We start from the raw sequence: 23,671 nt of genomic DNA, 5'->3' as shown, positions 1-23,671 counted from the left end.
CCCCCACCCCCGCAGGGCCATTTGACCAGCATGCACTGATCAAGTCCAAATGTACCTTAAACCTGGACCTAAATTCATAGATGTCTACTCTCATGCTTTTAATATTGAGCCAAACTTGGGTGTTGATTCTCAATTCAGTGGTCAGGAGACTTTCCTCTTTCTGGAAAATGCACTGAGTCATGTAGCTGCTTCCCAAGAGAAGGTAGCTCTGACAGCATTTGTGTCTGGTCAAAAGCACATTGGCCTGGGACTCAGAGGGCACGAGCATGACTGCCAATCACTGTCAGCTCAACAGCTCACTTTCTGGGTGGCCTGGGGCAATCCACCCCACCCTCTGAGCCTCCAGTACTTTCCAGCCTACTTTGCAAGATTACCTTGAGGATGTACACAAAACCCACTGTGAGGCACTGTGCACAGTCAGGAAATTCACAAAAATGCAATGCGTTATATTATGCCTTATTTTCTTATTTCCTGTCCCTCCTTATAACTTCCTTTCTTTCATCAGAGTATTCTGATTGGATTGGTGTTCTGATCCTGTACCTAGACCGCCCCTGCTCCCAACTGTCCTGATAGTTCTTATGGACAGCTACATTGTGTAATCTGTATTCAATTGTTCTTTTATTTGAGAGCCAGATAGTTGGGGAGAAAGACAGAGACAGAGAGAAAATAGAGAGAGAGAGAGAACTCCCACCAGCTGGTTCCCTCCCCAGTGTCCACACGGCTTGACTGGGCAAAAGCCAGCAGCAGGGATGTAATCCAAGTCTCCCACGTGGGTAGCAGGAATCCAACTCCTTGAACATGACTTCTGCTGCCTAGAGTCTGTATTAGCAGGAAGCTAGAGTCCTAGACCAGGAATTGAACCCAGGCACTCTGATGTGGGATGCAGGTATCTTAACTGCTAGCCCAAACGCCCACTCTCATGATGCATTTCTTTTGAATGTACACAGCCTTATACACATTGTGGTGCTCACAAAACTGACTTCTTTGAGGGCTTCCTGCTATAAGGTGTGAATAACCAGGAGCTCTGCAGGACTGCAAAGAAATTAAAATTGTAAAGATATGTTGTTGTTTATTATTTCAGTCTAAGCACATTTTTTGATCCCCCTGATTTCAAATTTGGATTTGATCTTTCAACCACCTTCAAATCCTCCCTCTAGGTTCACTATGTCTTCATGTTCTTACTGGTTCTTCTCTGACTACATTGAATAGCATGTGTTTTATTCTAATAAGCAGCAAAATAAAAGATACCACAGGTCAGAAAGCAATTAGGTAATATATCAGTATCAATGTTCACTAATTCCTATTCACTTTGGTTTCCCACTGTTCTCCTTTGTGCTCATCTTATTTTTCATTCATATTTTATTCATACCAAAGGGGCTCTCTGTTTGTGTACTGTAAAATGGCATCAAGTAGTCAGAACATACATAATGCTTGGAATGCTACAACCAAGGTTCAAAGGCCAATATTACCAGTTAATAGTTGTGTAACTTTGAGGAGAATGATTTTACCTCTGTGAGCTTCAGTTTCCTCATCTATAGAATGTAAACAATAAATTGAGAGAATGTACATAGCTCAGTGCCAAGCACACAGCTCCCCCTGCACCCACCTCTCTGTCTCCAGAGATGCTTAGAGCCCTTACTGTAATTACTCAGAGAAAAATCCTGTAGGAAGAGATGCTTAAACACATTTGCCATCTAGACTCTGGGTGGCTTTCAACTGGCCAAATGAATTGAGAGAAATCATTGTCTATTGCTATTTTAGGGAAGCCATCTCCAAGTGAACAAAGTGGACCTTGATCCTTTCAGGTACCACTGGCTTTTCGGCTTGATTTCTTTTTATTACTCAGTAGGTCAACAACTATTTATTGCATGTCTACAGGAAGCAGATACAGGTTCTGTGGGGCTTTGAGTTTATATTCTTTGGGAGACTCTCTTATGGAAAAGAATATAAAATGCAAATATAAAATTAAATATACAAGTGAATATTTCTTAACATGCAAATAAAAGGGACCCTGCAGCTTAAGGTTCCCTTACCTCACAGCAAACCCACTACATGCAAGACATGGCATTAGGCTCTGGGACACAATGATGAGTGCAACAGAGTCTCACTCATGTGTCTGCTGCAGTACAATAATTTTCAGCCACTGGTGAATCTCATTTTGCTTCCAAAAAGGGCTACATAGTAAGAGGTTCATCTCATGGTTGAAATTCCTTGATCACCAGCACCTTTTCCTATTTCTCCCCTACTCTGCTAGAAAGAATCTAGAATATTCTACACCTACCAGCAATTTTACTGTCTCGGATTTCTTCCAGCACTTGAGAGAAGAGAGCTCCTTTACAGGTGAAGACATGGGGTCCAACTTCCTCAATGCAGAAAGAGTTATCAACCAGCCAAGAAGAAAGCCAGTGTGCTGGGTGGGCTGTAATGGCACTTTTGTCATGCTGCAGCCTCTCCTGCAGACTCGCTCTCCAGACAGGGAATAAGAAAAGCCAACAAATGTTGGCCCTCCCTGGGGAGGCATCTTAGCAGGCAAGTCCTCAGCGAGCACCATGGACAGAGTTACCTTTATCACCTTCCTGCTACCAAACCAAATAGCCTTGAGAATTCCACCACTGTCATTTTCAGGCTGTGCTGGTTGTATCTTTAGCCTTTTCTTTAAAAAATACTGGGGTCTAGGAAAGACTTGCATCTTGGTAAGTGCTAAATACAAATAACAATTAGAACATAACTGCTGCATTCCTTTTAAGTAACCTTTATTGTACTTTCTCCTGGGAGAACGTGGTGGTGTGCAGCTACACAGCAGAACCATTCTTATCAATTACTTTTTTCTGCGCTGAGTATAAGAGTTTGGGTCTGTGTAACAACTGAATCTTTTATCTTAAAGTGACAAAGATTAGTCACGAGATGCTCCTTGTAATATTCATCAATGTCTAATGCATGCAGGCTGTTGCTTAACATTCAGGACAGTATCATCTTGCCTTTTCTTGAATTTTGCCTTCTGATTAAACGGCACTGGCATTCAAGAAGTGGAAACAATGATCCCAGCACAACTGTATACATGAGATAGATATTGATTCCATTTTAGAGTAACAGCTAACCACAGCACTGCTGTGAAATTATCAAATTTGGGTTAGCCAGCTTTAAAGAATGAAGGCTGGAGAATTTATTGTACAATCAACTATTGCATCTTTGCAATAGCAGAGAAAAAGCATGTGGCCATTGTGGCTGAAAACATCAATGTAAACGTTATTATGCTTTCCCAGTTCTCAGTCATATTGGCTGCTGACATCTCTCGGTGCGGGTTGATTGTCAGTGGCAAGGCAGGTCTGTTGCCTATTGGCTCAGGAGCGTCATATGACCCACTGCCTGCCCCCACGTAAATCACCATGTGAACTGTTGTGTGAAATCATTGCTACACCCTTTGGTGTATTTGCAGTGTGGCAGCTCATGTTAGAAATACACTGGATGCCTTCACACCACATACGCACTTGCCGCAATCCGCCCAGGAACTTGGGATGTCTCTCATTCGCTCACATGAGGTCTGTGGGCTGGGCTCCTGCACAGGCAGTGCCCTCAATTTTCCTTTGCTTAGCCTCTCTTTGCATGTGTGCAATATCTCTTTTCAAGACTTTATCACGAGCATTAAGTAGCGGCTCCCAGTGCCATCCCGGGTGCTGTTAGTCCCCCAGATCTGATAAGGAGCTTAGCAATGCATTTCAGCCTTTGTGTTTGGATATTTTATGTGGTAAAGATTTTATGTGGCAAAATCAGAACTGAAAAAACATCCAGACATCTTCTTACCTAAACTAAAAAGATCACAAACCACACCACAATCTCTCAATATGAACAACAGTTTGTTCCAAGGATTTCTGATTTTTGCAACATATAATAAAAACTGAAAATAGTATAACCTTTCAGGAGGACAATTTGGAACCATCCTAGAAAAATAACTTCAGATGTATGCAAAATTATACTTAGAAGAATATTGAATTGGTAGCATTTATAAAAGCAAAACAGCTTCATACAGTGTAAATTTGTGGTTGTTATGTAGTTTTTAGAGGTTTTATTCACTTGAAGGATGGAAGAGAAAGATATTCCAGCCATTGGTTCACTCCACAAATGCCCACAATGACTAGGGCTAGGCTAGGTTGAAACCAGGAGCCCAGAAATGAATTCAGGTCTCCCATGTGGGTGGCAGGGTGGCGGGGACCCAAGTACATGAGCCATTACCCAGTGCCTCCCAGGGTGTGCATTAGCAGGAAGTTGGAATCAGACCCTCAGGCAGGATCTAAACCCAGGTGCTCCAACATGGGATACTAGTGTCCCAAGTGGCATATTAACCACTGCACCAAATGCCCAAACACCCATCTCTATATATTCTTAGATGTATTTATAACTATGGCAAAATAAATAAATACATAAAGAATTGATAGATATATAATTAATAGGCAAATAGATACATAGGTTTGAAAATAAGAAGTCTTTCCAAACAGGAAATATTCTGCCATAATTATTGATGTTTTCTGAGATTAAGCTTAACGTTTTAGAAATACAAAACCGAGAAAAGATGAGTGAGTTTTATTACATATAAATTTAACATATCTTTGGTGTAGCAAACAAACACAAAAACAAAACAGGATAAAGTCAAAAACAAAACAAGGAAAACGCTTGCAACACTCTAGGGTACTTAAGACACCCGTGGGAAAATGGAATTAAAAGATTATGTTTTGAAGATCCTTTGTAGGCTGAAAAAAAAACATACAAAAGATACATATAGATCTACTTAAGAGAAAGAGAAGGGGGTGGCCCTGTGGCATAGCGGGTAAGACCGCCACCTGCAGTGCCACCATCCCATATGGGTGCCGGTTTGAGTCCTGGCTGCTCCACTTCCAATCCAGCTCCCTGCTCTGGCCTGGGAAAGCAGTAGAAGATGGCCCAAATACTTGGGCCTCTGCACCCACGTGGGAGACCTAGAGGAAGCTCCTGGCTTTGGATAGGCACAGCTCCAGCCATTGCAGCCAACTGGGGAGTGAACCAGCAGCTGGAAGACTGACACACTCTTTCTTTCTTTCTCTCTCTCTCTCTCTCTCTCTCTGCTTCTCCTTCTGTGTGTAACTCTGACTTTCAAATAAATATTTAAAAAGAATAAAGAGGGGAGGACAAAGAGAAGATGCTAGCAGAAATCATCCAGAAAACGTAAACATATAATTCATAGAAATCCAGTGGACAATAAACAAATGAGAAGGTGCCTACCTTCACTAATAATCAATGAAGAGCAAATGAGAGCCATAATTAGATATTTTCAGCAATTAGACCAGAAAAAAAGAGAGATAATATTCACTTATGAAGGGAATTGAGAACACTGGTTTAGGAGTCTAAGTTGGTATACCTTTGGAGAGCATTTGGAAAACATCTAAAATAACACAAGTGCCTGTAAAAACATAATTGCTTACATGTTCTGAGAGCTTAGTGTGTGCTTGGACTAAGTGCTTGCATTAAATATTTAATCCTCACAACCACACAGTTCGCCAAGACTTTATGTGAGTGATGTCTCCAGGTGCTGTGCAAAGCAGGCTCCCTGACCATTAGGCTGCATCATAATTGTCCTCACTTTCCACATGAGAAAACTAAGACCTGGAGAGGTTGTGTAGCCCCCCCTAATAGAATGACAGCAAACTGGCTTTCTTAGGAAAGAAAAAGACAATTGAAAAGGAGAGCAAACGCCCTGATTGGTAGCAGTTGCCAATTTCTATGGTGTAAATACTTCTACTTCTGCTGACTTCATATTGCCAATATGAAGTCACTGAAACCAGAGCTGTGAACTGATCCGAACAATTGGCTTTCAAGTGCCAGCCTCAGCACACCACGGTTTGCAAGTCAGGAATCAGGAAACAAATTCAAGCAGTCTGGCTTGAAAGTCTACGCCCATGCCTCCAAATTCTATTTCTAGAACTACAGACAACCCCCCAAATGTATGTGGTCAAAGATGCACATGGAAGAACATTTGTAATAGAGAAAAGATGAAATCAGTGCAACGGTCTATTTACTCACTCCTCAGTTATTTGCTGAGAACTGCATGTAGCTGTCACTATGCTGGTGCTGGCGATCCAACAGTGATGAAACTGTGTGGGAAGACCCTACACAGGAACAGTGTATAAAAGGACAATTAATGTATTTACATATATATGCATATCTGAAAAGATACAAAGTTGGAAACTTAGCATAAGTCACCTCATGTGATGTTTTCTTCTTTTCAAAAACTATGCACAAAAAACAGTATGCAGATACCTCAGAAATCTGAATATAGACCTATAATATCATCCAGCCATCCCACTCATGGGAATTTACCCAAATGAAAATAAATCAGCATATGAAAGAATTATCTGTACCCTCACATTTATTGCAGCTCAATTCACAATAGCTAAGATATGGAATCAACCCAGATATCCATTAACTGATGACTGGATAGAGAAAATGCGGTATATATACACTATGGAGTACTACTCAGATGTAAAAAAGGATGAAATTCTGTCTTTTGCAACAAAATGGATGCAAGTGAAAACCATTATACTTAGTGAAATAGGACAGTCTCAAAAAGACAGATATCATTTTTACCCTGATCTGAGGTAACTAATAGAGTACCTAAAATGTAATGTATTGGAGTGAAATGGACATTTTGAGATTTGGTTTACAGCCCTTGTCTCTACTGTTGCAGAACAGTGTTTGTTTTTTTTTTTCTTCATACTATTCGTTGAACTCTTACCTAGTGTAGGGTTAACTTTATGATCATTAAGTAAACTGAAAGTAGATCTTTGCAAAAATTAAGAGTGGAAAGAGAAGGAAGAGGAAGAAGGCTGGGAGCGTGGACAGGAGGGAGGGTAAGTTAAGAAGCATCACTGTGTTCCTAAATCTGTATATATGAAATATATGAAACTTCCAAATCTTAAATAAATTTTTTTTAAAAAGAGTAAAAAAAACTATCCACATATATTACTTTTACAATTAACATTTAAAAAGAAACATTATTACTAGGGAATTATGTTGAGATTGTAGTTTAAAAGAAAGCAGGTTATAAAACAGTATGTATGATATAATTCATTTTTAAAAAAATAGTTTTGCATAAGAAAAATGCCTCCAAAGGCAGAACCTCGACTGTTAGCAGAGATTAAGTAATGCTGTTACCCTCTTTGTGCTTATTTTTATTTAATTTTTTTCAACTATGAGCATTATAGTTTTTGCAATGAGAAAAATAAACAGGATAAATTATTTTTTAATATCCAAAGGAAATAAGAGAAAAAGTCAACTAATAAAATTTCTTAATTGTGCCACATGCGTTAGTTCACGCCACTGTTTTGCAGTTGAGCCACTAGGAAAAGCACAGGGGCTGGTGCCTGCTGTCAGGAAAGAATAAACACGGGCTCCCCAAGAGGGAATGCACTGTGACAATTGGCTGAACGTTATCCCTTGCACTGGGGTACTTGCCTTCACTCAAAAACAGCATCTCGGGGCCAGCACTGTGGCGTAGCAGGTAAAGCTTCTGCCTGCAATGTGGGCATCCCACATGGGCACCGGTTCTTGTCTGGGCTGCTCCACTTCCCATCCAGCTCCCTGCTAATGGCCTGGGAAAGCAGTGGGAGCTGGCCCAAGTCCTTGAGCCCCTGCAACTATGTGGGAAACCTGGAAAAAGCTCCTGGCTCCTGGCTTTGGATCTGCCCAGCTCTGGCCATTGTGGTCATTTGTGGAGTGAACTAGCGGATGGAAGACCTCTGTCTCTACATCTGCCTTTGCCTCTCAGTAACCCTGCCTTTCAAATAAATAAATAAATCTTAAAAAAAAAAAATCTCCATGAACTGGCCCAACCTAAAGGAAAATAGGAGAGGGATGCCCAGTGAACTCCTATATATACACCACCTTTCCCACTGGAATTCACTGTCAGGTTCAAATGAATTCAACACATTTTACACATGTTCCTCTGCTTTTACTTACCGTGCCAGAGGTCAACCTACAGTTTACATTCATACCAACAGTACGTGTCCAAACCATTGTAATTCTTAGAAAAACACAATGCACAACTGCATACCAGAAAAACAGCCACCCAGCCAGGAGAAAAAATTCAATAGCTGTTAGGATTGCTCAACAAACCAACAAAGACCAGGAAATTCAAAGTTAAGTTTTACACTCCCTCCTTCGCTCCACACTATTGTGAAAGAGAAATAAAAGGCACAATGGCGTGTGTTAGGGGGGCAATGTCAGCAGTAACAGCACTTCCAGGCTTTTATTGACTTGTGTCATAACCTTAACATTCTATAAACAGGGGATTTGGCTTAACACCTGGGTCCTTTAAAAGAGAAATATCTTCTGGAAGCCTGGGCTAGGGAAACCCAGAGAGGTTTCCCCATCTCTTAGGTATACACCGTAAATCATTATGGAGAGAGGAAACAGATAAAATTGTTGTTAAGATTACAGCCTCTCTGGCCTCTTGGGAAAATAAATAATCACAACAAAGAAATCCTATTTACTTAAGAGACCAGAGCAGACTCCTGAGTAATCTGGTCTACCGGCTAATTATTGGACACATTCTCATGCAAAGTTCTGCATTTAGGGGATGAAATTATTGCTGAATGGTACTTAAAAGTGCTAGTAGTTTAATGTCTGTTTCTTTCTCTCTCCCTCTCATTCTCTTTTACCAGCAAAACCTCTTTTTGAATGACCCATGCCTCAATAAATTGAAATTCCAGCCCACTCAAGGATGATGGAAACATTTTTAGAAGTTTAAAAAGGAAATATAACTTTATTACTGGGCATAAAACTTAGACCTTTATTCTTTTTTTCAGTCTGGAAGGAAAGGTTTATAAAGGAAGTGACTCCAAAAAAAAAACCTGTTTTCATAAATTGACTTGTATAGGACCATAAAGGGGAGACTCTTCAGAGATCCTGGGTGCCCTAAATCCCCCCCAAACCACAGGCAGTAGATAAGGAGAGGCCCAGCCTGCACTCACCCGGACAGGGAGCCACGAGCGCTCAGGACTCAGCCACTCTCTAAAGCCAGCCAAGGAATGATTTTAGAACCAAGGTTCTCCTGGCGACAGAGGACGAAGCGCAATTGAGTGAAAACACTTTCCTATCTTTCTATCCTTGAAATCTGCACTGTAGTAAAAGTCTCTGATCAGAACTGCTCTTCAGTGACTAGATAACAATAGATTTATTCCCAGGCAAAATTTTGCCATAACTCTTGGTCAACAAGAGATATGTAATGAACAGAGCAGCAGTTACCAGCTATTCAGGTCCCTTTAACAAGATAAAAGAATTGTCTTCTATTTTGAGATTAGTTTTTTTAGATTTTTTTTTTTTTTTTTTTTTTTTGACAGGCAGAGTGGACAGTGAGAGAGAGAGAGACAGAGAGAAAGGTCTTCCTTTGCCGTTGGTTCACCCTCTAATGGCCGCCGCGGTTCCGATGGCAGGAGCCAGGTGCTTATCCTGGTCTCCCCTGGGGTGCAGAGCCCAAACACTTGGGCCATCCTCCACTGCACTCCCTGGCCACAGCAGAGAGCTGGCCTGGAAGAGGGGCAACCGGGACAGGATCGGTGCCCCGACCAGGACTAGAACCCGGTGTGCCGGCGCCGCAAGGCGGAGGATTAGCCTGTTGAGCCACGGCGCCGGCCAAGAGTCAGAGTTACAGAAAGAGGGAGAGACAGAGAGAGATATAGCCTCCATCAGCTGGTTCACTCCCTAGATGGCCACAACAGCCAGGGCTTGGCCTGGCTGAAGCCAGGAACCAGGAGCTTCATCTGGGTCTCTCACAGGTGAGTCAGGGGACCAAACATTTGGCCATTCTCTGCTGCTTTTTCCAAGACATTAGCAGGAAGCTGGATCAGAAGTGGAGCAGCCGGGACACAAACTGGCGCCCTTATGGGATGCCAGAACCACAAGCCGTAGCCCTACCCACTATGACACAGTGCTGGCTCTCTGAGATTAATTTCTTTAAAAAAATCAGATAACAGATATAGAAATCTATCAAATATTTTTGTGGTACCTTTTGAAAATATCAAATGATTTCCCTCTGGTATTAATATGCTGAATTACAATAGATTCAACGTGATACCAATCAAAATACCAAAAGACATTCTTCTCAGATCTGGAAAAAATGATGCTGAAATTCATATGGAGACACAGGAGACCTCGAATAGCCAAAGCAATCTTATACAACAAAAACAAAGCCAGAGGCATCACAATACCAGATTTCAGACATACTATAGGGCAGTTGTAATCAAAGCAGTATGGTACTGGTACAGAAACAGATGGATAGACCAATGGAACAGAATAGAAACACCAGAAATCAATCCAAACATCTACAGCCAACTTATATTTGATCAAGGATCTAAAACTAATTTCTGGAGTAAGGACAGTCTATTCAATAAATGGTGCTGGGAAAACTGGATTTCCATGTGCAGAAGCATGAAGAAGACCCCTACCTTACACCTTACACAAAAATCCACTCAACATGGATTAAAGACTTAAATCTACAACCTGACACCATCAAATTATTAGAGAACATTGGAGAAAACCTGCAAGATATAGACACCGGCAAAGGCTTCTTGGAAAAGACCCCGGAAGCACAGGCAGTCAAAGCCAAAATTAACAATTGGGATTGCATCAAATTGAGAAGTTTCTGTACTTCAAAAGAAACAGTCAGGAAAGTGAAGAGGCAACCGACAGAATGTGAAAAAATATTTGCAAACTATGCAACAGATAAAGAATTAATAACCAGAATCTAGAAAGAGATCAAGAAACTCCACAACAACAAAACAAGCAACCAACTTAAGAGATGGGCCAAGGACCTCAATAGACATTTTTCAGAAGAGGAAATCCAAATGACACATGAAAAAATGTTCAGATTTCATGTTAACCCATTTTATCATTTTGGGGTTAACATTGCTCCATTCATATACAGTTTTCAAAAACCCCATCACATAACCACATATAGCTGAACAGAAGGCTGGAAAGTGTGTGTTGTTGGTGTGCCCACAGAAAAAGGAGTCCAAGAACAGCGACTCTTCTTTGCAACACCAGTCAAGCAACCCTAGGGCCTACAAAAACAGCAGTGCTCATGGAAAGGGCAAAAAAGCCCCTTCCATCTCCACTAAATACCCAGCCCCCAAAAATCAAGAAATAGGGGCAATTTGGGGCCACTGAGGCTTCCATCTTAAGACTGAAATCCTAACAAGAATGCAAAAGGTCTCCGCCATTTGCTCCCCTGTGAGCTGGGTAAGTATACACCACTACTTATTCATACTAGTATTATTAGCTTGCTATCTGTAAAATGATAAACATTTTCAAATGTTTTTATGTGGTCTAACAAATCAAATGCATTACTAATACAAAAACCAACGTATGTTATTTTGTCGATCAAATTAGAGACAGAAAGCCAAGATAGAGCCACAAAACATTCAGTGCAAAAAGTGACTCGTCTATTTTTTAGACATTTTAAAGTTGCTGTTATGAACTCAGTGGATATTGTATCCAAAGGTCCATTCCATCTCAGTGTGGACATGCCATGGGGGTCTCGTCCCTCTGCCTGCCCAGGAAACACTTTCGTGTTTGATATCTTCCAACTCCAAAGGGTATTCAGAAAAGGCAGTATTCCGCCAACACAGAGCAGTGACTCACCTTGAATTTCACGCATCGTTCTTAATTTCATTAATCAAATAGATCTCACAGAGACCTGACAATATCTCACTGACATTGTACAGGTGAGGCTGAAGCCATTGATTGTGACAGTCTCTAAACGCACTGATACACACATCCAGCCAATTGGTTTTGATCAAGTCGTAAGATTATCAGATGACCCAGAGTTGCAAAAAAAAAAAAAAAAAAAAAAAAAATCTAATGCTTTTACATGAAACATTTTAAGACGATTTTTGCCTTTTCTAGAAGGTTGAAGGAAATGAGCATTTGAGAGGAGGGGACTATGAATGGCAGCTGAACCTCAAAGGTGATTCCACACCAAAGACGTTAGAGCTCTTCTTTTCCACCGACTCCCTTTCCAACTTGGTCACTCTCTTCTCAAGCTCTGAGAAAAATTACTGAAATGCTTTGAATTTCCCACAGAGCTCCCCACAGCAACCCTGGGAGAGTCAGGAGCTATTCCCTCCTTTCAACTCAGACTTGGCAAATAGAGCTGCTACGGGAACTGCCCCAAGTCCGCCAGACACATAGTGAAGGAGCAGGTCTCCAGCTCCTGCTCTGTGACAGACATTCCCAGCTATGCTCAATACCACGGAGCCCCCCTGCCCATGCTACCGAGGGTTGGATCCAGCCATGTATTACATGAAAAAGAGGCTGCCAGGCTCACCATTCTCCTTACTGCATTTGCGTCTTACAAGAGCTGAGGTTCATGCATCCTTTATGGTTCCCAAGGATAATGGTAACTTTTCCCCCTGTATTGTAAAGAAGATGGACATTCTTACATGCACACTCTTCAAATTCTGTCAGTTCTACCTCCATCACCCTGGCGCACACCACCTCCCACCTGGAATACCACAGAACTCTCCTAGCTGGTTTCCCTAGCCCACCCCCTCTTTTCTCCCTCCACCGTCTATTCTTAGACAGATCTTTTTAAACCTAAGCCAGACTGTGTCACCACAGGGCTCAAAACTCTCCAGATTGGCCATCAAATCAAAACCAAATGAGATACCACTTCACACCCACTAGGATGGCTATAATCAAAAAGACAGATAGTAACACATGTTGGTCAGGATGTGAGAAATTGGAACCCTTCTACACTACTGATGAGAATGTACAATAGTGGAGCTGCTTTGGAAAACAATCTGCAAGTTCCTCAAAGGTTAAATTTTTCATTCCCACTTCTCACCTAGGAGTGCGGTTGCTGGGTCATTTGATTTGGCTCTTGCAAGTAGTCCCCTACAACAATCCAGGTCTGACCCGACAATTCTCCTAGATAAGAAAGAGAAATGAAAACATATTTTCATGTAAAAAATGTGTTCGTGATTGCTCTTGGCAGCATTATTCACAATTGCTAAAAGGTAGAAACAACCCAAATATATTTACAGATGAGTACATAAATAAAATGTGGTGAATACATACAATGGAATATTATTCAGTAACAAAGAATGAAGTACTAAAATTTACTACAACATTGATGAACGATGAAAATGTATATGAAGGAGACCAGTCACAAAAAATCACATGATATGAAATATCTAAAATAGACAAATCCATAGAGAGCATGGATCAATGGTTGAGTGGCACAAAGGGACCTGGAGGTAAAGAAGTGACTGATGGTATCTGTGGGATTTCTTGTAGGAACGATGATAGCAGTGATTAGTTCACAATTGTAAGTATACTAATGGCCAATGAATTGTTGTTTAAGTGGATAGATTGTGTGTTACAGGAATTGTATCTCAAACTGTTCACAACTACAAGAGTCTTATGTCAGTAAAGAATTGGCATGTAGTTGGTATTTGATAAATATTTGTTGAATGAATGAGGAGGGGGTAATGATTTCAGCTGTAGATCAAATGAACAGCATGGGGTTAACAAGCAGAGTTGAGACCGGAATCGAGGCCCTGACTCAGTAATTGTTGCCTGGGAGGTGTTCACAGAAGTCTTAGAACTTGGTCATTCCCCTGCTGCAGGCTTTGGCAATGCCGGCCTTTCCCCTTTTCCCATTCACGTCACACGAATTACCTGTGAGCACAGAGATCCACAACCCCATGCACAGCTCTCGGTGCTCAGCGGACACTTGGGCGCACTCAATATTTATTCACATCTACTTTATTTATTAAACATCTACTTTATGCCAGGCAGTTGATTGAGTGCTATGGGGAATATAAAAAGGCGAACAGACTTCTGAATTGTTTGACTTGTTACTATGAGCATATATTACCTTTGCAATGCAAAAACAAGCAATGGCTTGTACAACTCCTAAATCTCAGTCTCTTTTGAATATTTCAAAGAAAAAAGTGATAACTCAGAAAGTCTGTCCTCAGTAGCTGACAACCACGGATTTGAACATCAATAATGCAGATTTCCGTCACGATGCGCTAATGAAGTGTAATAAACATGAAGGACTGGCCAGCTCTGAGCCTCCACTCCGCTTCCTGCTAACCGGGTGGTCTCAGAGAGGTGGCTGGGCTATATGCAGCCTTGGCTTCCTCATCTGGAAGAGGGCTCTGGCCCACTCCTGCCTACTTCATGGGTCTGTGAAGACAAAGCAAAATAACTAATGCCAAATTCTGCAAATTCCCAGTAGCGATATCGGCAGGGGTGAGAAGAGGAACAGGGGTCTCTCTAGCATGGGTGCGGAACACCCGGCCTATCGGCTATATAAGGACTGCGAAATCATTTGGTCTGGCGCCACCAAGGCAAACGCAGATGGGGCTCGACAGCAAATCTCTGGCAGGCTAATGTTTTTTGTTTTGTTTGTGTTTTTTTGTTTTTTGACAGGCAGAGTTAGTGAGAGAGAAAGACAGAGAGAAAGGTCTTTCTTTTTCCGTTGGTTCACTCCCCAAATGGCCGCTACGGCTGGCGCTGCGCCAATCCAAAGCCAGAAGCCAGGTGTTTCCTCCTAGTCTCCCATGCGGGTGCAGGGGCCCAAGCACTTGGGCCATCCTCCACTGCACTCCCGGGCCACAGCAGAGAGCTGGCCTGGAAGAGGAGCAACCAGGACCAGAACCCAGCACCCATATGGGATGCCGGCGCCACAGGCAGAGGATTAACCAAGTGAGCCACGGCGCCGGCCCCTGGCAGGCTAATTTTTAAGTGGATAATTTTGGATAGACCACGAATGACGTTATAAATACCCAAATGGCCCCTGGCAGGAAAAATGCTCCCCACCCTGCTGGAGACTTGAGAAGGAGTTCACGGGAGACTATGACTAACCCTTGGCCTCTGGATTCAGACCACCTGCAAGGTGTCTAGCGTGTAACAAATCTTCCCAGCCAAATGGATCAATTTACAGACTTTTATTGGGATTCCGCTCCTGGACGAGGTTCACCGGTCCCAACAGAGTGGGACCAGGGGATGTTGCACGTCAGAGGTTGCGAGAACTCCTTTTATAGATACAGGGCATGGAGATTAAAGGTTGAGGCAGGTCTGATCCTCATTGGTTGACCTTTAGGCGCATGCGGGGACCTCGGTGAGGACTTTCCGTTCCAGGAAGTGTGGGTAGGGACTCCCCATTCCCAGAAGTGTGGATCCCTAAGCGACCACCATTGCGGGTTCTAACCCTGGGGGAGTCTCTTTTCTGGCTTTGGGAATCTGGGCAAGTTACTTTTCTTTTACTGTTCAATGGGGAAATTGAAAACACCTACTTTATGGGGTTGTGGTTAGAACTCAATGAGAAACTGGTATGTTGTGTGTTCAGCAGATCGTAAGCCCTCCATCCATGGCAGCTGTTTCTTAACATCTCACCCTTGAGAGGAAGCTGTGCCAACTGTTTTTTTTTTTTTTTCAAGACGGGTAAAATGACAAAATGTAAAACCACCTTCTGACCACAGAGAGACCTACACCACGACGCCCAGTGCGAAAACAGGCACACCCTAGCACTGCCACTGACGCCTGGCTTTCCCTTTCTGCCGCTGGTTTGAAACGCTTTCCGGAGAGCAGCAGCAAACTCCCCAGCAACTGGGCAGTCCCAGTTTGCTACTGCAAGCCCCGTGGCGAAGGTGACCAGCATTGGAGAGGTTGCCGATTTCTGTAAGAAGGGTCGCAAAGGTGGGGACACGACAGGATGCTAAAGACGCTTGCTGGGCTTGGAACAGAGGAAACCTATTAATAGGCTCCATGCATTGAGAACCCACAGGTGGCCTCCTGTGAGCTGGAAGGTTTGGGGCACCATTTTACCCACCTTTCCTGTTTCCCATATGAGCTAAGTTATGAATTCCTTACCTGTTTCCACGGTTCTCAAACGCCAGTGTGAGTCAAAAAGACTCAGAGAGCTTTGGAAAACAGATGGTTGTGGCCGAAGCCAGAGCATCTCTCAGTCAGGGTCTGGGATGGGGCACATTTCCATCACTTCGCCAGCCGAGGTGGTGCTGCTGACCTGGGGAACACACTTGTTGGAGAACCAAGTTTCTATGCTAGCAAACTTTGGGGTAGGAACAAACGATTTTGAAGAAAGAGTGACGGCTGCCTATTCTCTTCAAAGCACGCCAACAGTAGTAGAATCTCTGGGATGAAGTTCAACGCACAGAGCTTGAGACGTTTCTAAGGGTGGACCTTCTAAGAGGCACTGAGTCAGGAGCTGATGGGTTGCAGCTGCTCTGATGAAATCTCCTATAATCAGCGGCTGCTTGTCTCCACAGACCTCCCTTAGCACAAAGGATTCCCAGCCCAGCTGCCTGCTCCCAGCTTCCTGGAGCAGAGCCCCAGCTGGCCCCACTTCCCTCTGCACAGGGGAACCGCGGGTGTCGGGAGGACCCGAGCAGCCCAGCCTCCAGGACGGACTTCCCCCCCACTTCCGCTTACTTCCTGATGTCAGCTCTCCTCCCGGAAGCAGGCTACCCCGGTCCGAAGGGCAACAGCTGGAGGGTCGGTTGCCATGGCAACCTCTCTCCACCCAGGATAAGAGGGTGTGCGATTTGATGGGTGGGCGACTTTGTTTCTGTTTCCCCCTCATGACAACCATCTCACCACCGAGAGCTCCTTCGTTTGCAGGAAGCCCTTTCTCATCCGGGAAGCCCATCTTACAATGCCAACAGTCGTTGGGAAGAGTGTGAATTCCTCCATAAATGGAGCTTGGTACCAGGGGGTGCCAGACCTCAGCCGTGGAAGGATGCTGACAGCAGCAACTTTGCCTGCAATACCATTGCACCAAAGACCTGCTGTGAGGTGCTTGCTGAGGGTGGGGAGGGGCGTGTGTGTGGCCACAGCAAACCCAGGTGGGGACCAGTAGCTCTCCCTACAGATGGTGATAGTTTTAAAATCTTACGATCAAAAGCTGAAGAGCAGGGATGCTCACCAAACACCTTCCCAGTCTGCCCATTGTAAAAACAACGGGAAAAGGGATAATCGTCCTTGGGGATGGGAATCCTCCAGAACAGCACCCTTTGTTGATATTTCAGGACAAATCCACCTTCATGGACTAGTATTTTATTTTGCTGTCATCTATTTTAAGATCTTGAGTCGGGTTACACATAAAAGAACTAGAGCCAGGATGTTTGGGAAATTAACAGATGATATTTAGCAAACATTTTGACGGGTCATAAAGAAACATCTGCAGAGAGTCTGGGGCTATGAGTTGGGTGTTGGGAGGAGGAGGCCCCTCTACAGCAGCTGCATTAGGTTACAGAGCTGAGCTGAGCTGAGCCTTCCGAGCTGATGGCAGTGCAGTTCAGCGAGTTGCCAGCAGGGGGCACACGTTTGCAGTAAACCCTTTCCTTTTTATAGCTTTGCTCCACACCAGCTGACCTTACGGATAATTGGCATTTTGATTTCCCTAGCTCTCCGCCAGCTCCTTCAAAACAGACACTCCTCTCTAGGAAACCTTCATCCCACCTCTCCTGAAAATGCACATTTTGATGGGCGGTGGCTCTTGTGGCCAAGATTAAAAGCAAAAACCTGAAAAAGGAAGGCAGTCATCAAAATGAGATTATGAAGAAGGTTGAATATGTGTCTGCAAAAGTTTGAAGTTGGCCTTATCTGATGTCCATGATCATCTCAAAGGCACAAGGAATTCCCAGATTATCTCATAAAAGTGTAAGTCAATAGTGCACACGGGCATCAGTATAAAGCGGGCCTCTTGCTATTTAATTTCCTAAGGGTCATTTGTGTTACTTGATAGCTTGTGCCTGTGTGGAAAGCACTCCATGTTCTCCCATCAGTAAACAAATAATCACAATTAAAAACCCACTCATTAACTAAAACAATCGGCCCTGCTTTAAATGGTTCTAAAATATCTTGGATGCAAATAATTCACAAGTTAGAGCCATGGTGTTTCCCTTTCAAAACCAGGATCCAATCCCACCAAGTGTTGCTGATTAAACATTTTAAATAACTGATTTCTTTTGTCTTTTGAATAAAATCAGTTTAGCTCATTATACGCTCACTTTACAACTCTGTAGACAAATTTGAGCAACATTCTCATTTGACGCTTGTTATGGGTTTTGTAGTTTGATGGGTGGTTTTTTTGTTTTATTTTCATTTAAAGATTTCCCTGCTGGAGTTACTATCTGGCATGGTTTCACTATTCACAAGGTTTTTTGTTTTTGTTTTTTTAAGATTTATATATGTATTTGAGAAGCAGAGTTAGGGAGAGACAGAAAGAGAGGTTTTCCATCCACCGGTTCACTCCCCAAATGATCACAACGCCCAGAGCTGGGCTGATCTGAAGCCAGGAGCTTCTTCTGGGTCTCCCACATGGGTGCAGGGGGCCATCTTCCACTGATTTTCCAGGCCATAGCAGAGAGCTGGATTGGAAGTGGAGCAGCCGGGACATGAACCAGCGCCCATATGGGATACTGGTGCTGCAGGTGGAGGCTTAACTTACTACACCACAGCATTGGCCCCTATTCACACTGTTCTCCTCACAGTCACACTTTAAAAAGCTAATTTCCTACAGAATGTAAGTGGTGTCTACCAGTGTTCTAGGCACTCTAGAAAGTTCTTTAAGCTTCATGAGGTTAATACCACTATTGTATGTTGTCACAGAGAGGTAAACTAAGGTACAGCGAAATCAAGTAACTTGCTGAAATACACAACAATAGCTCCTGGTCAAGTCAGGATTGGAATCCAGAAGGTCTGGCGCCAAAGCCCAAGCCAGGAACCACCTTGTGGGATCTTTTAGAAAGGAAAGACCACCAGTAGTTGCCCATAGACTCAGAGAAGAAGTGCATCTTGTAACTAAATGTAATAAGCCGTGGAAGCTCTAGTCCCTGGCACATAGGAGACATGCATAAAGATTAGAAGGGGAGGAGGACGTTTAATGACTGCACGGTACTGACCCTTTATATTCCTTTATGGAAGTGGTTGAGAACACAGACCTAAACAGAGCGAGGCTTTTTCCAGCTCTTTCAACCACAATGTGCAGGGCCTTACTCAACCAACTTAGTCACGCTGACTTCAGTTTCGACACCTGGGGATAATCCCAGGGGGGTCTACCTCATAGGTCTGAGGTCACAATACATGGTTCAAGGCATTCACCAGGGGCCTTTGAAAAGCTCATGGAAAATATGCATTACGAAAAAAACTAAGCGTGGATTTAAAGATATTCTTGCCTCAAGATCAACTTATCTTTTGATTGCATTTTTCCTTGAACTTTTTAAAGTCCCCTCACAAAACCGTAGCACAGTCCCTGGCACTAGACAAAAGGTTGCAATTTTCCCCTTGGGTTTCATTTAGACCCAATTTTAATAGGACCATGGGACCCTATTAGTGCAAATGTTTACTCAAATGTCCCCCAAACGAGGCCAATCAAGGAGCAAGTTCAGTCCTTTTGGGATAGACACAAGGCATTTGGTAATCAATACTCATTGCGGGTTTTGAAATGAAAAGATGAAAGGCACCAATAAAAATCAGTTATGGGCTGAAACTTGCAATGCTTCCAGAACTTCAAGTTCAGTACTCCTCCCTGTGGCCAGTGTGTCTTAATGTATTGACCACTCTGTCCTTGCCAGGCTCTGAGGACAAAGAAACAGAGGGAGAAGCTCAGATGGGTCACGCTTAGGGCAAAGTGAAGGTGACAGCGGGCCGAGCCCTCAGCTTCCCTCTCCCTGCTCCGTCTCTGGCCGATCCTTCCACCCCGTCTTGTTTGGCCCTCTCTTCACCTGGCCTGCCGGCTCTTCCTCACCGCACATTCTCTTGCCGCGGCTGCTGAATGGTGAGAGAGTGGCATGTGTGTCTGTTGCTGTCAGTGGCAGCAGTGAGGGCCAGACAGCCTGGGTGAGTGAGCAGGGGTGACCATGCCCCGGGTGGCTGGAGAGTGACTGCCCTCAGACCACCATCAATGTGGGAGAGCCATGGACATCTTGGCCGAATGGTTGTCCTTGCTACAGGAAAGGAAACCAACATGGAATCCCGAGAGTTGTACTTTGGAGCATTGCATAACTGAAACACGAATCACGAAAGCACACCCATCCAGGCTTGCTGGGGAGCAGCACCTGTGTGCCGCCTTCCCGGGGCTCGCATGGGCTCCGCGGGCAAGTGTAAGGGAAGACTTTGACACTGCTATTCTCTTTGCCATTTCTGGATGGTGTCCTTCTCACCCAAACAAGACTTTTCACTGACAAGGATCACATAATTCCAAAACACATAAAGAAGAAGAAAAAGGAATATAAGAGACCATAGCACTGGGAGTTGAGGGGAGTTAGAAATGTTGTAAAAAGGGCAGAATCCTTTAAGGGCCCATAGCCAAGCCTGATGTTCTGTGACACAAGCCCGCAGAGTTGCAGCTGCCAAGGGGCCCACCAAGGACAGCTCTAATCAGTCCCAAAGAGCTTTGGCCATGTCATTCATGTGTTCATTTGCACGCTGTGAGCCATCGTGGTGTGCCCACCCCAGGGCTAGGAGCCACAGAGAGGAAAGAGGTCAAGATCGTGCCTTCAAGGAGCTTGTAGCCGGGTGGGGGGTAGGGTCAAGGGGACCACCCTTCATACCGTGTGCGCAGAACCATGATGGTGGCGTGTCAGGGATGCCGTGGGCACCTGCGGGGAGCTCAGGCAGGGGCACCTAACTTAGCTGAGGCAATCGCCCACAAGCTTAGCAAGTCAACTTAGCCCACACACACCCAGGGAACCTTGGGTAGGGAGAGGGCACAGGGCATCCTTGTGAACATCAGGAGGCACAGCCCAGCGTGAACGCACAGAGGAAACAGTGTGGAGTGACCGTGACCGTGTTCTGGAGCAAACCAGGAGAGGTGGCTCAGAAGGTGGACAAGGGCCAAATGACGAAAAGCTTTACGCGACACGCTGACAAATGAGAACCTCGCCCTCCAGAGGAAATGGCTCTGCTAAAATACAAGCTTGAGGGTGATGTAGTCCGACTAGAATCTCAGCTAAGTCATCCCGCACGAGTGCAGGAGCTTGTTGCCAAGGGTAGGCCAGAGGCTAGAGACCGTTCCCTGGGCTCATGCTATGACTCTTGCTGAAATGAAACCCAATTTACATTAAGCAAAAGTCTCAACAGTCCGATGTGATGGCAGCCGATGGCTCGAACCATGACTGCTCCTACCATGGTAGATTAAGCAAGGCATAGACTACTTTGAATTTCCTCTCATTCAAATGTGGAGTCCATGTTCCCACTCCTCCAACTGGGGCTGCCTTGGGACTCCCGTTGAATGAAGGGACAGTGGCAGAAGTGACGATGTGAGAACTCTCACAGCGTCCACTTTCACCCTCGTGGAACAGCGCTCCCTGAGAAAGCCCAGCCTGGCTTCCTGGAGGAGGAGAGACCTCCAGGGCAGGGAGACAGGCTCAGACCTCCAGCTATTTCAGCAATTTACTCACGGATGAATGGGACCACCCTCAACCAGCCAGCCCCCAGCCACCCCAGCAACCAACTGCAGCCACATAGATGACTCAGGCCAGACAAGCAACATGAGCTGAGCCCGGTGCAAATCACAAAACTGAATGAACAGGGGTTGGTTGCCACCACGATGTCTCAGGGTAGTGAGTCACATACAGCACCGGTCCTTCCCTGCACTGCCATTCATGAAAACCGGCTCCGGAACAGCAAGCTGTCCAGAGCTCCGCCGGAATTAATACCGTCTGGAGGGTAAATATATCCCACATACCTTGTGGAGCAAGGGTTTCTGCTGGGATTGTCTGCACATCCTTCCTGCAGAGAGCCATGCCAAGTGGGGTGCCGGACTTCTGCAACTTCTAGCTAACTATAAATGCACTGCCCTGATGGATGGGACATCAATAGTAATCAATAATTCATAGTACGGTCAGACGTCTTCACATGTAATCACAACTTTAAATCTCAGGGAGTGCTCCTGTAGATGGCAGGAAAGCATCTTTGTCTTCAAATCCTGACTTCTTCAGGAAAAGCTAGCTGAGCCTCTCCGCACAGAGTTTGAGGGAAGTGCATGGAAAAGTCACGGCCACAGGTGCCATTTTCTTCTGCATGCAAGATGCCCTCCTGTGGCATGCGGCTTTCGTGTGAACAGGCCCCACGGTGGGACAGACAAGGAGAGGACGGAACGCCTTGGTATTCACAGCCTCTCGCATACACCATACAGATTCCATCTGGTAGGGAGCAGAGGAGGGGAAGGAGCGAGGCCCTTGAAACCAAGTTGATGTTATGAAATTCACGGCATCTACATTCCTGAATAGACATCAAAAGACAAAGAGCCTTGTTGCCACACACTTGAACTCGTTTTGAACCTGCAAAAATTCTCTGTAGCATACGATCATGCCTTATTTTTGTTTCATAAATGGAAAGTTAAGTTCCTGTCTCTCTTCTGTCATCACATCATGCTAAAACAGATAAGTTTTGTGTGTGTGTGTGTGTGTGTGTTTTTTTTTTTTTTTTGGACAGGCAGAGTGGACAGTGAGAGAGAGAGATAGAGAGAAAGGTCTTCCTTTTTCTGTTGGTTCACCCCTCAATGGCCGCTGTAGCTGGGGTGCTGCGGCCAGCACACTGTGCTGATCCAAAGCCAGGAGCCAGGTGCTTCTTCTGGTCTCCCATGCGGGTGCAGAGCCCAAGCACTTGGGCCATCCTCCACTGCACTCCTGGGCCACAGCAGAGAGCTGGACTGGAAGAGGGGCAACCGGGACAGAATCCAGCGCCCGGACCAGGACTAGAACCCAGGGTGCCGGCGCTGCAGGCGGAGGAGTAGCCTAGTGAGCCGTGGTGTCGGCCACAGATAAGGTTTTTATGCAGTTTCGAGAATATGCTTGGGATGGCTTGACCTGAAAAAAAAGAAAAAATACAGACCACGAGGTTTACAAGCATTAAAGTCACCTTGGGAGGCCACAGGTGCAGGTTTCAAGGAGAACTGAAAGGTACTAAAGCACACCGGTCACATGGCAGCCCAGACCCCAGCCCATGAAGGGCTCCGTACAGGAGCATTGGTTCCCGGTTCCCGATGGAGCTGCTGCCCAAAAGCTGCATTTGCTGTTGAGTCACTTCACAGGGGTGTGGCGAAGTGGCCCCCTCCGCACAGGAGCGCACCCGGGCGTGCCTCCTCAGAGACGCAGCTCTTGGAAACAGATATATTCGTGCCCGACCGAGAAATGGTGTCTCAGATACTTTTTGGCAAGATGTTGAGTTCCCGGTCATGAAACAGCAGGAGCTCTTTGGTGACAGGAGTGCCACCCCATCAGAAACCGTGAACCCTCAGAAACCTCTAAAATATTCCCGTCGGGAGCCTTCAGGGCTGCTGTCTGTGCGTTTACCTAGTACATGTGGCGTTCACAATTCTGTGACACTGAAATAGGCTTTTGTTAACTGCCCGTGGATGCTCACCTGGTGACTCACGCCGGCATTCACCGGGCAGCGGCTGGCGGATGAACGTTGTGGGGCCCCGGGCTAAGCTACCTTTTGCCCGACTGCCTCCCCCATCAGAGAGCCGGTGCAGGTCCCGCCTCCGCTCCCAATCCAGCTTCCTGCGAGTGCGTCTGGGAAGGCAGCAGGTGAATGCCCTTCAAACACTCGGTCCTGTTACCCACGCGGGAGACCCGGATGAGTTTCAGGCTCCTGGCTTCAGCTG

Source organism: Lepus europaeus, chromosome 1 (genome assembly GCF_033115175.1).
Source record: "Lepus europaeus isolate LE1 chromosome 1, mLepTim1.pri, whole genome shotgun sequence".
Classification (NCBI taxonomy): Eukaryota; Metazoa; Chordata; class Mammalia; order Lagomorpha; family Leporidae; genus Lepus; species Lepus europaeus.
This window is presented reverse-complemented; position numbering follows the sequence as displayed.